A 9,977-nucleotide genomic window follows, 5' to 3' on the forward strand; every position below is an offset into this window, starting at 1 on the left:
CCTTCCCTTGCTGTGGATATAGTAGAAGCTCAACTAGAAGCTCAGATTGTATGCTACGGATGATGTGGTGAAGGAGCTAAAAGCCCGTGGTTTTGTCCTCCTTCGGATTTGACAGATTCTGTTTTTATCTCGGGTTAAAAATGTGTCAGTTTCGTTGTGAAATGCGACCGACGGGGTCTTATAACCAGCATCGGGTGGGTTTTTAGACTGGGGGTTGGTTGGTTGTAAAAAGGGGCGGGGGTGCATGTCAAAATGCACGTCGCACGCACGCACGTCTGCAGCACCGCCCCGTCGTTCGTCATCAGCAAGCGTGATGACAGCCGGGCATATAAGACAGCGTGTATCTATTATGCATCTAGCATGAGGCAAGACCCAAATTCTGAGAGAGTGAACATTTTTAACTCAAATCTTAGCTTCTGGGGGTTCCTGGAACAAATTATTTTGAGATGGGGTCTGTGGCCAAATACATATCATTTTGGGGGTCCTTGACATGACAAAGTTTGGAGGAATGCTGTATTTAATTGGAGGAATGCTGTATTTGGAGGAATGCTGTAGCAGGGCTATATGGAGGAGTCAGTGCTGTATTCTTTCTGGACATATCTCTGAATAAACCAGGTGTTGTTACTTCGTATTCACTCTCCTATTTTGGCATCGCTTCACTATATCACGGTAAATTGAGCAGTTTGAGACTGAAGGTTTTTATCCAAAGGTAAGGTTTAAGAAAAACCTCGCTATCAATAGCAAGTAGCAACATGTATTTTTTCCCCTCTCAGAAAACTGTTAGGATTTAGAAGAAGACATTTGTAGAATCAGCGATTCTCATGTCAAGGACCCACAAAATGATATTTGGTCACTTACCCCCATCTCAAAATATGTTGTTCCAGGGACCCCCAGAAGCAAAATATTTTAGTTCAAAATGTTCACTCTGAATTTGGGTCTTGCCTTAAGCTAGATGCAGAATAGATACATGCAGATGTACAGCGCAGCTCAGCGGCCATTAACAGGTAATACAGCAGAGTCTTCCATTCAGTGGTTCTCAAAAGTCCATGGGGTCTTTGAGGGGGTTCTAGCCTAGGCCGGTGTTTCTCAAACTTTCCAATTTCAAGGTTTCCCCTTAACTGAACCAAATCCTGTTAGGGTTCATTTGGTTCCATCTGTAGACTGTCTGAGATAATGGGTCAATTAATTTGCACTTTTCTGCATTTAATTGATATTGTTTACACTTTAAAGTTAGATGGACAGGAAACAGTCAGAGAGAGACGTGGAGATATACTGTAATTAGACACCATTTCTGTCCACTCCCTTGCTGAAAATGTGGTGTGGTATGGACTGTTGAGAAACCTGCTTAACCAATGACATCATTGATGAGGTTTCCAAGTTAATCCAAACTTTCAATTTCACTTTAACTTCCTGGAAAGTTTGCATGAAAGCTATGAACGGCACTATAGGTGTCACACGGACAGACCACATCAGAAACGTGATATTATTATTTTTTTTTTTTAAACTTTTGTTTATTGGGTTTTTTAACAAGCATTCATTGTATGAATCAAGAAAAAGTTATAACAATGCTTAATATATCCCCATTATCACAAAAAACATCTTAATTATATATCATTTTTTCCCCCCCAAACAAGAGAAAAAGAAAAAAAAAAACACTTACAAGATGAAACATGATACTGGGGACCCCCCACCCTGACGAGCTGGTTCAATTGTGAAAATAGCAGATCTACATGCTCACAACGTCCTCGCAACAATAATTTAATATTTTCACAATTTCTGCCATTTGGCCAATGTTTAATTTGTCATTTTAGAGGTGTTAAAAAGTCATTCACTTATCACTTTAGAAATGTGCAGATACTCTCTATATACAGTACACTTAAACTTTATGTTGGTTTGTTTACTGTTGAGTGAGAAAACAGTGTTGCGCATTAAGTTAATCATCTGGGGACCCCCCCCCCCCGACCCACAGGTTGACAACCACTGCTCTATGGGGGCCTACCACGGGTCACAGACAAAGTCAGAGAGAAGAATAAGGCTGGCAGGGCACTGCATCAGACACCCGGAACTAGTGGCAAGAAAACCAACACTATAGGAGCCAACCCTGGGCAAAGCCAGGAAATGCAAGAAGCGCATCACCTACGTGGTAAGTAAAATCTCGCAATGCCCATCAAGACTACATGCACCTCCTTATCTTTATGGTGTTTGAGAAACTCTGTATTGTTAGGGAATTGCGTAAGGCAAAATGGCATATTTCACACAACTGATAGCATACACTTTGGAAACACCCAGGAGGGTCACAAGCGGGGAAAAATGGGACTGAGTTACTAGGGCCCAAGGTGGAGGGGGGCCTTGCAAAGCCCTCTCCTCCTACAGTATGAAGAACATTCATTGGGGACCCCCCCAGTGAATCCTTGTCCCCAGGGCCCAGAATTTGGTGTGACGCCCCTGGAAATGTCACCTAAACAGATACTGGGGGGGGGTCCTGACCTTTTAAGCCCACCCAAAAAAAAAAACAGTGTTCAGATTGCAAATTAATTTAAGTATTTCATTCAAATCAGCAGAGGAACATACACAAACTTTCGAACCAGTAAAATTGTCACAGTTCAGTATGATATATAGCTAAATCGCAGCCAAGTAAATAATTATAATTATAGTAAAATAATAACAAATTATTAAAGGACAACTTTGTTTTTTTACAACAAAGGTTCATGTTTTAGATAGTCATTAGAGAAAAGAAAAGATGAGTGTTAAAATGTTTTCATTTACTTCTTTCTATCATTTTAGTGATTTTTGAATTGCAATTTGCATGCATGTCCCCAGGTTGGGGGCATGCAAAATATGTCTTTTTAGACACAATAAGCCCATTCCCAAGATGCACCGCAATCTTTCATCGGGGGCAGATGTGACAGAAATTGCCGGCTTATTGTCTCTAAAAAGACATATTTAGCCACTTGTATGCATGCCCCCAACCACTGAAATAAAAATACTAAAATCGCTAAAACGATAGAAAGCAGTAAATGAAGACATTTTAACACTCATCTTTTCTTTTCTCCAATTACAATCCAAAATATGAACCCTTGTTGTAAAAAACCAAAGATGTCCTTTAAGTAATTCAGGGGCAAAAAGATGTGTTTGGGCTGGATGCTGCTTTTATTTAAAAAAACATGTAGTCCACTCCTATTAAACCCATAAGTATTAATACATTTAAGAAATCTCTCTTTAGGAGTTGACACATTTCCACAAAGCCGGAAAACTGTGATCATAATGCCATAGTTAAAATAATAACAATAATAATAATAATACAAATAAAAAATAAAATATTTAGGACTGAGTCTATTTCTAAAAACTCCTTCTAAATCCTGACCTAATTGTTCTGAAAAACTATACTGCACATCAGTGGTTCCCAAACCTTTTAGCTCAAGTCCCAAAAGAGAAATTAGACATTTGCCCCGGACCCAAACTAAAGAAAACAGCAGATCTACAAGCTCACAACACGTCGCTTCGCGCCACGTTGTGAGCTTGTAGATCGGCTGTTGTCACTACTTCTTAATGAATATTTTCTCACATTTAGGGAATTTCTTAGAGATGTTTGTTTGTTACAAAATGTATATAAAAAAGGTTTTTTGAGGGGAGGGGAAAATGTATTGATATATATATATATATATATATATATATATATATATATATATATATTAAATGCAAGAAAAGTAAATGGTCATTTTACTTGAGTTGTGGCCCATACATTTTTTACCGTGACACACAAATGGGTCCCGATCTGATTGGAAACCTGTGCTGTCCATAACAACAAGAACCCAAAATGGGTTCCCATCTTGAAAGGTAAAACCCCAAAAGGGCCGGGTTCCCGTCCTAAATCGGTTAATTCACCAGACAGGCAAACAGACTGGAATTTCTGGAACAGCGGGATGCCTACTTAATTTGAAAGCAATTAACTTTATCTTTGGAATTTGGATTTAGACCAGGATAGTCAACAGAAATGTTCAACTGCTACCTCACTGCAAACACCAGTTTATTACATGCATAACACAATGATAGATTGCTCCATTGCTCCAATCATTAGCCACATAATTGCGAACGTCAGGTCTGAAAAGCTCCACCGGCTGTCTGTCCATCAGTCTGTCTGTCACGTCACACTTTTCCCCCTACTCTTATCTCCACCACCGTTGCCCCTATCCATGCCAAACTTTGCACACACACTCCTTGGCTGGCAAATCACAACCTCCACCCCTGATTTCTCACATGGCCCTTTTCTAGCACCACCCACAACTACAACACCAGAGGGAGCGCAAACAACGATTTAATAATACAAACCCATAGTACAAACATGGGGAAATTCTCCTTTTACAATACAGCCACTGAAGTGTGGAACTCTTTGACCATTTCCCTTAAAACGAGTAACTCGCTGGCCTCCTTTAAGGCGGCCCTGAAAATTCATCTTTCAGGAGGTCAGAGGCGTAGGTAGCCTACTTTTTTCCCTGAAGACAGGAAAAAAGTGTATTTCTTTTTTGTATTTTTTTGCCTCCTGCCCCGAACATATATGTGAATTATTTATATTTATCAAATGCAACGAACATTGCCATGTTCTGTAAATTGAGTGCCAAGGACTTCCAATGGAATCAAGACTGTAAAAGGACTTATTGGGATGTTCCTATTGGACAGAATGCTTTTAGCCCTACCAGTGCTGTGCTACATGTTTTTAATGTGTCCACTGTACATGTGTGTAAATTCATTGTGCCAATAAAATAATCAATCAATCAAAAACCATCAGGCCGAGTTTTGCAAAACACATTTTTGGACACTGCTCCTACAGATTTTGGCCTAAAATCACACAAAGCGTTACACAGTATCTCTAAAGTCATGTCATCAACATGGATCTGTCCCATTTCCCATATTCCCTCCTGATTGGCTACGATTGCCTTCTAAAGTTTGTGTATGCGACGTGACGGTCGCTTGTCTCCCGATTAGGGAGTCTTACTGGTGTATGTGCATTGTTGCGACTGTCAGGTCACAGTTATTATCAAAACCTCCACCGGCTGTCCGTCAGTCCCTCCGTCAGTCAATCTGTCAGTCACGTCACGCCACATCGCGTCACATCACGTCATGTCATGTCATGTCACATCACGTCACGTCACGTCATGTCACACTTTTGGCCCTACTCTTATCTCCGGCACCGTTGCCCATATCCATGCCTAACTTTGCGCACACACTCCTTGGCTGGCAAATCACAACCTCTGCCCCTGATTTCTCACATAGCCCTCTTCTAGCGACACCATGAGGCCGATTTATTGAGCGGTGGTCACAACGCTCCTATACGTGGCCGTGTGTGTGGGTATGTCTCCGTGTCTGTCTGTCTGTCTGTCTGTCTGTAGCCTGTCAGTACCTTTTTTGACCACACATGTTAAGGGAGGGGCGCTGTTGTTCAGGCCAGACCAGACACACACACACACACACACGCACGCACACACACACACACACACACACACACACACAGGGGGGGGGGGGGGGGAACCACCGCTCAGTTCACACGGGTGTGATTTTTTTTTTATTCGTTTCCCCAAATGTTCAGGTCTTCTACCAACTCCTCAGTCAGACCACAGTTGTACACCTCTGGTGGGGGTGGGCTGCTGAGTCCTAACAACACAGGCTTGTATGTTGGGATAACCTTGCTCGATTGTGGTCTGATGGGGGTTAGCATTGTCCAGGCTACCGGTATATCCACTGAATACAATACTCTTTTCTCATATGAACACAGGGGAATCGGTTCAGTACAGTATCTGGTGTTGCCCTTTCTCACATGTACACAACAGGACAAACCCGTTCTCACATTGACACACAACTGTCAATATTTTGTTTGGGGCAGTCTTTGGAGAGATTTACACGTTAGCTCCTCCCACTTAAAAGCATGTGGAGATGCACGGATATCTTTCCACAGACCATGGCATATGTGAAAACTAAATTTGAAATATGATTAGGAATTACTTTGACATGCCGTCTCCCATTGACGCACCCATGCACCACAAAGGTTTTTCAGCGATCAAATCTCTCTACCTCGTGACAACAGTGTTAATTCACTGGACATTGACCGGGTCCATTCACACATTGAGCCGTTTAGGCTGAATCAGACTTTATACACCGACTTAACTCAAGGGACAGTGTGCACCCCCAACTATGTGCAGACACTATTAGCAATCTATTTGACCGATAATTTGTTGCCACTTGCCATGGTTACCTCTGCTCGTTTTCTGTAGAATTCATGTCATGGTGTGAGTGTGACCAGTGTTATTTGAGAATCGCCATAGCTATAACACAACTACAGCATTTAGCATAATAGTCATAATCATTTCCATGTTGAACAATGTTCATATATTTTCAAACATTTTCCAAAAAATCCAGAAATAGCTGACCTACATAACTGATCAGCAAGTTACTATGAAAAGCTCCACCGGCTGTCTGTCCGTCCGTCTCTAAAGTCATGTCATCAACATGGATCTGTCCCATTTCCCATATTCCCTCCTGATTGGCTACGATGCAATTACTGCACGATTTCCCTCACCCAAAATGTACACAAAATCAAACATACAGAACTTTAAACGCCCTTAACTGGTCGTTGGTAATTAAGCTACACTGAGTGGACTCTACAACATCACTGCCCATTGCACTCACTAAACTGAGCACACACCTGGTGCACATTTCCAAACGCACCCTTTAAATTCCTAGATTTGACATCCTGATCATCTGACATTGAATGCATGATGATGTCGATCATTGAGTTAGCATTAAATTACAGGTTTGGCTTGTATGCAGCAGGTCCAGGATGACTTCTATTTCTTCTTCTAGGGTGTTGGCTGATACCAAGGTTGTGCTGACAAACCCAGTGCGTGATATCAGCCCTAGTTGACACTGGGTTAGGTAGACCTACTGTTTGTTTAACGTTAGGCTAACACCAGCTTAGTTAAAACAGAAATTTTGTCTGTAGCCTATGTGGGTGTGTCATGCGTACATAAGAGTGATGTAATTACCGTAGGTTCGACTTTGAGGGGGAGCGAGCACATGTAGGCTTATTGTGTCCACCAAAAACCTCTGTCTAACATGCTGGGGAAAAGATCACACCTAGTGTGAGGTGAGCAGTGCTATTTATGAGTTCATTTCAATTCAATTCAAAGGAGCTTTATTGGCTGGAGAATACATTTGTTTACATTGCCAAAGTAACTGTCAAAATATTTTTAAAATGTCATCAAGCGTCCCGCTAGCCAATCACAGCGCGTCCTGCGAAACTTGGCCAATGGGACCCGCCTTGCGTACAACAAACTTTTAGTCGTTTGTGCCAGGATTTAGGCCATATCTAGGCCAGATGTAGGCCACGCTTCAGTTTACTTTAAGGCCCGGACATTGTTTGGGAACCGAACAAAGCTAGATGTTGGAGCTTAGCTCCTTCTAGGAGCACCGCTCAAAGAGTGCAGGCCCGTTGGACAGCAAGTGTCCAACAACTGTCTTCCAAAGTCTTCGCGATAATCATGGAGCTTTACAGAAGTTAAACTCTGCGGTTAGCATTCACCAGCGTCGGCAGGTTATAGCATTTCACCAGGTTAACATTCACCCGCGTCGAAAAGATGGGACGTCGAACAAGATGCCATGTTGAAATGATGACACGCTCCTGTGTGTTTGTACGTGTGTGTGTGTGTGTGTGTGTGTGTGTGTGTGTGTGTGTGTGTGTGTATGTGTGTGTGTGTGTGTGTGTGTGTGTGTATCCCTATCCCAAACTCAAAATGTACTTTCACACACAACACAATACCATAAAGTATAATGGCTAATGGGTTAAAATGCCAAGAGGAGACCTTGGGAGGAACCTGGCCTAACCAAATTATAAAAACACAACTAGAAAATGATATTACACACTGGAGGGGAAAAAAGTACATTTGAATGCTATTTGGCCATAAACTGAGATTACACAGTGGCATACTACCTGTCCACTGTTACTGATTCACAACCGAGGGAGACATTGATGATGTACAGACTCAGTGACCACCGCAGCCTGGCAAGTACAGACAGGCAGACCTGGCTGCCTAGAGAAGATATGGCTGTGTTCTGTCTGCTCCCAAGCACTGGAGACAGAGTGGCACGTCCTGTTAGTAGGCAACCACGGGCAGTCGGGCACTAACATTGGCACAGGGGAGTGTGATCACTGGCACACTGAGTGTGAGAGAGAGTTTTTTTTTTTCTTCTAAAATTAAATATTCAAAAAAGGTTTAGTCAGTTAAATTACCCTCTAAAGTACCCTCACATCTTTTTACATATATATCCTGCGCATAATTCTACTTTCATTCAAACTCCTAACTCTGACTGGGAAGGGACTTTATCCTGAGAAAAATTAAATAATAAAAAAAAAAAGAATAAAACAATAAAGGTTTACAGCCTAAATATTTAATTTTAATGTGGTCAGGTGTCATAATTGTGGGCTCGCTGAAAGCTTGTAAATCTTCTATTTTCAGTTCGCACCGGTCATACTGGGCCGGTGCCCAAAATGATGTCCCAGTCCAGCCCTGTATGGCACACTGACTATATAAGAAAATGAAAAACTTACAGTATACAAAGACATTCTTATCGAAAAGTGCAGAACAATACCAATAATTTGAATTCATCATCAATCATCATTTCAATAAATTCCAGGAGAAACCTTTTTGGCAGAAAAATATGTGTGGGCTGCCATCAACTGAGGGACAGCAAGTGAACAGAATAGCCAAGCTGTCTGAAAAACAAACCTCACTAAGTAATTTCTATGTCATTTGTGTTTTAGTTTTTAGTTTTATTATTTGCTTGTTGTCCCAAAGTGTTGTGAGCTTGTAGATCTACTAACTTTGGTGGGGTGGACACTGGTCAACATATATAGGGTTAAGGGGTTAATTCAAGTGGTTTATTCAACTACAGCATATACTGTATTATAGTATAATAATATTGCTATATGCTTTGCAAACGTAAAGCACTTTATCATGCCAATAAAGCTTTTTTTGGTTTTAAGAGATTCCTATATGTATAAGAGAGTCAGTAAAATATCTCAAGCGAGATCTGAGGTTTAATAGAAGTAAACAGACTTCCTGAAAATGCGTCAGAACCCACTGAAACTAATGGCGAATGGCTCCTCAAGCGAATGTTTTCACCAACTATGTGACTTATTTATTTCGATTTGTAAATATGACCACCCCAACGGGGCTGCTCACGGGGAATTCCCGGGGACCACCCACTCCTGGTGCTCCAGAACGGATGCAAAAGTGGTGGCGCCCCCAGTGGAGGACCCCCTGCCACTGCAGTGCACATAAAATGCCGTAACTCGGCCTAGGAGCGTCCGGGAGAGCCGGGGCCGGTACCTATTCGTCCGCCAAGGCAACGCGGAGACCCCACCCCTCATTTCTCACATGGCCCTATTCTAGCGCCACCTTCAGGCCGATTTTTAAAACACATTTTTGGACACTGCTCCTACAGTTTTTGCCCTAAAATCACGAATATCACTACACAGCATGTCTACACTCATGTCATCAACATGGATCAGGAAGATTTTGGAAAAACACATTTTTGCCCTATTTGTGGAGATAAGCCACCTACGGTCGCTTATCTCCCGATTAGGGAGTCTTACTGGTAATAGTTAGATTTGTAAATACCTGCAGCAACAATTTGTCTGCTACAGGTAAGGCCCTGGATAAAAAGTGTATGCATGTAGCTGCATACCGCGCACTCTACCTCACCACCAATACTCTCACCTGTAAACACACCCCAAACTTTCCATTTTCCATTTTACATGACAATGTTGGGTAGACTGTCACACTCCTCCTTAACATATCTTGAAAACTACTGGCTGGGAGTGGCTGCATGCATGGAATTAGCTGTACACTTTTACGTTATGTCTTTTGTCCAGGTCAAAATTAGCCTTACATTAAGAAGTACCTGCCGTGACTTCCGCATTGTGA

Source organism: Nannobrachium achirus (assembly GCF_963921795.1).
Source record: "Nannobrachium achirus genome assembly, chromosome: 6".
Taxonomy (NCBI): Eukaryota; Metazoa; Chordata; class Actinopteri; order Myctophiformes; family Myctophidae; genus Nannobrachium; species Nannobrachium achirus.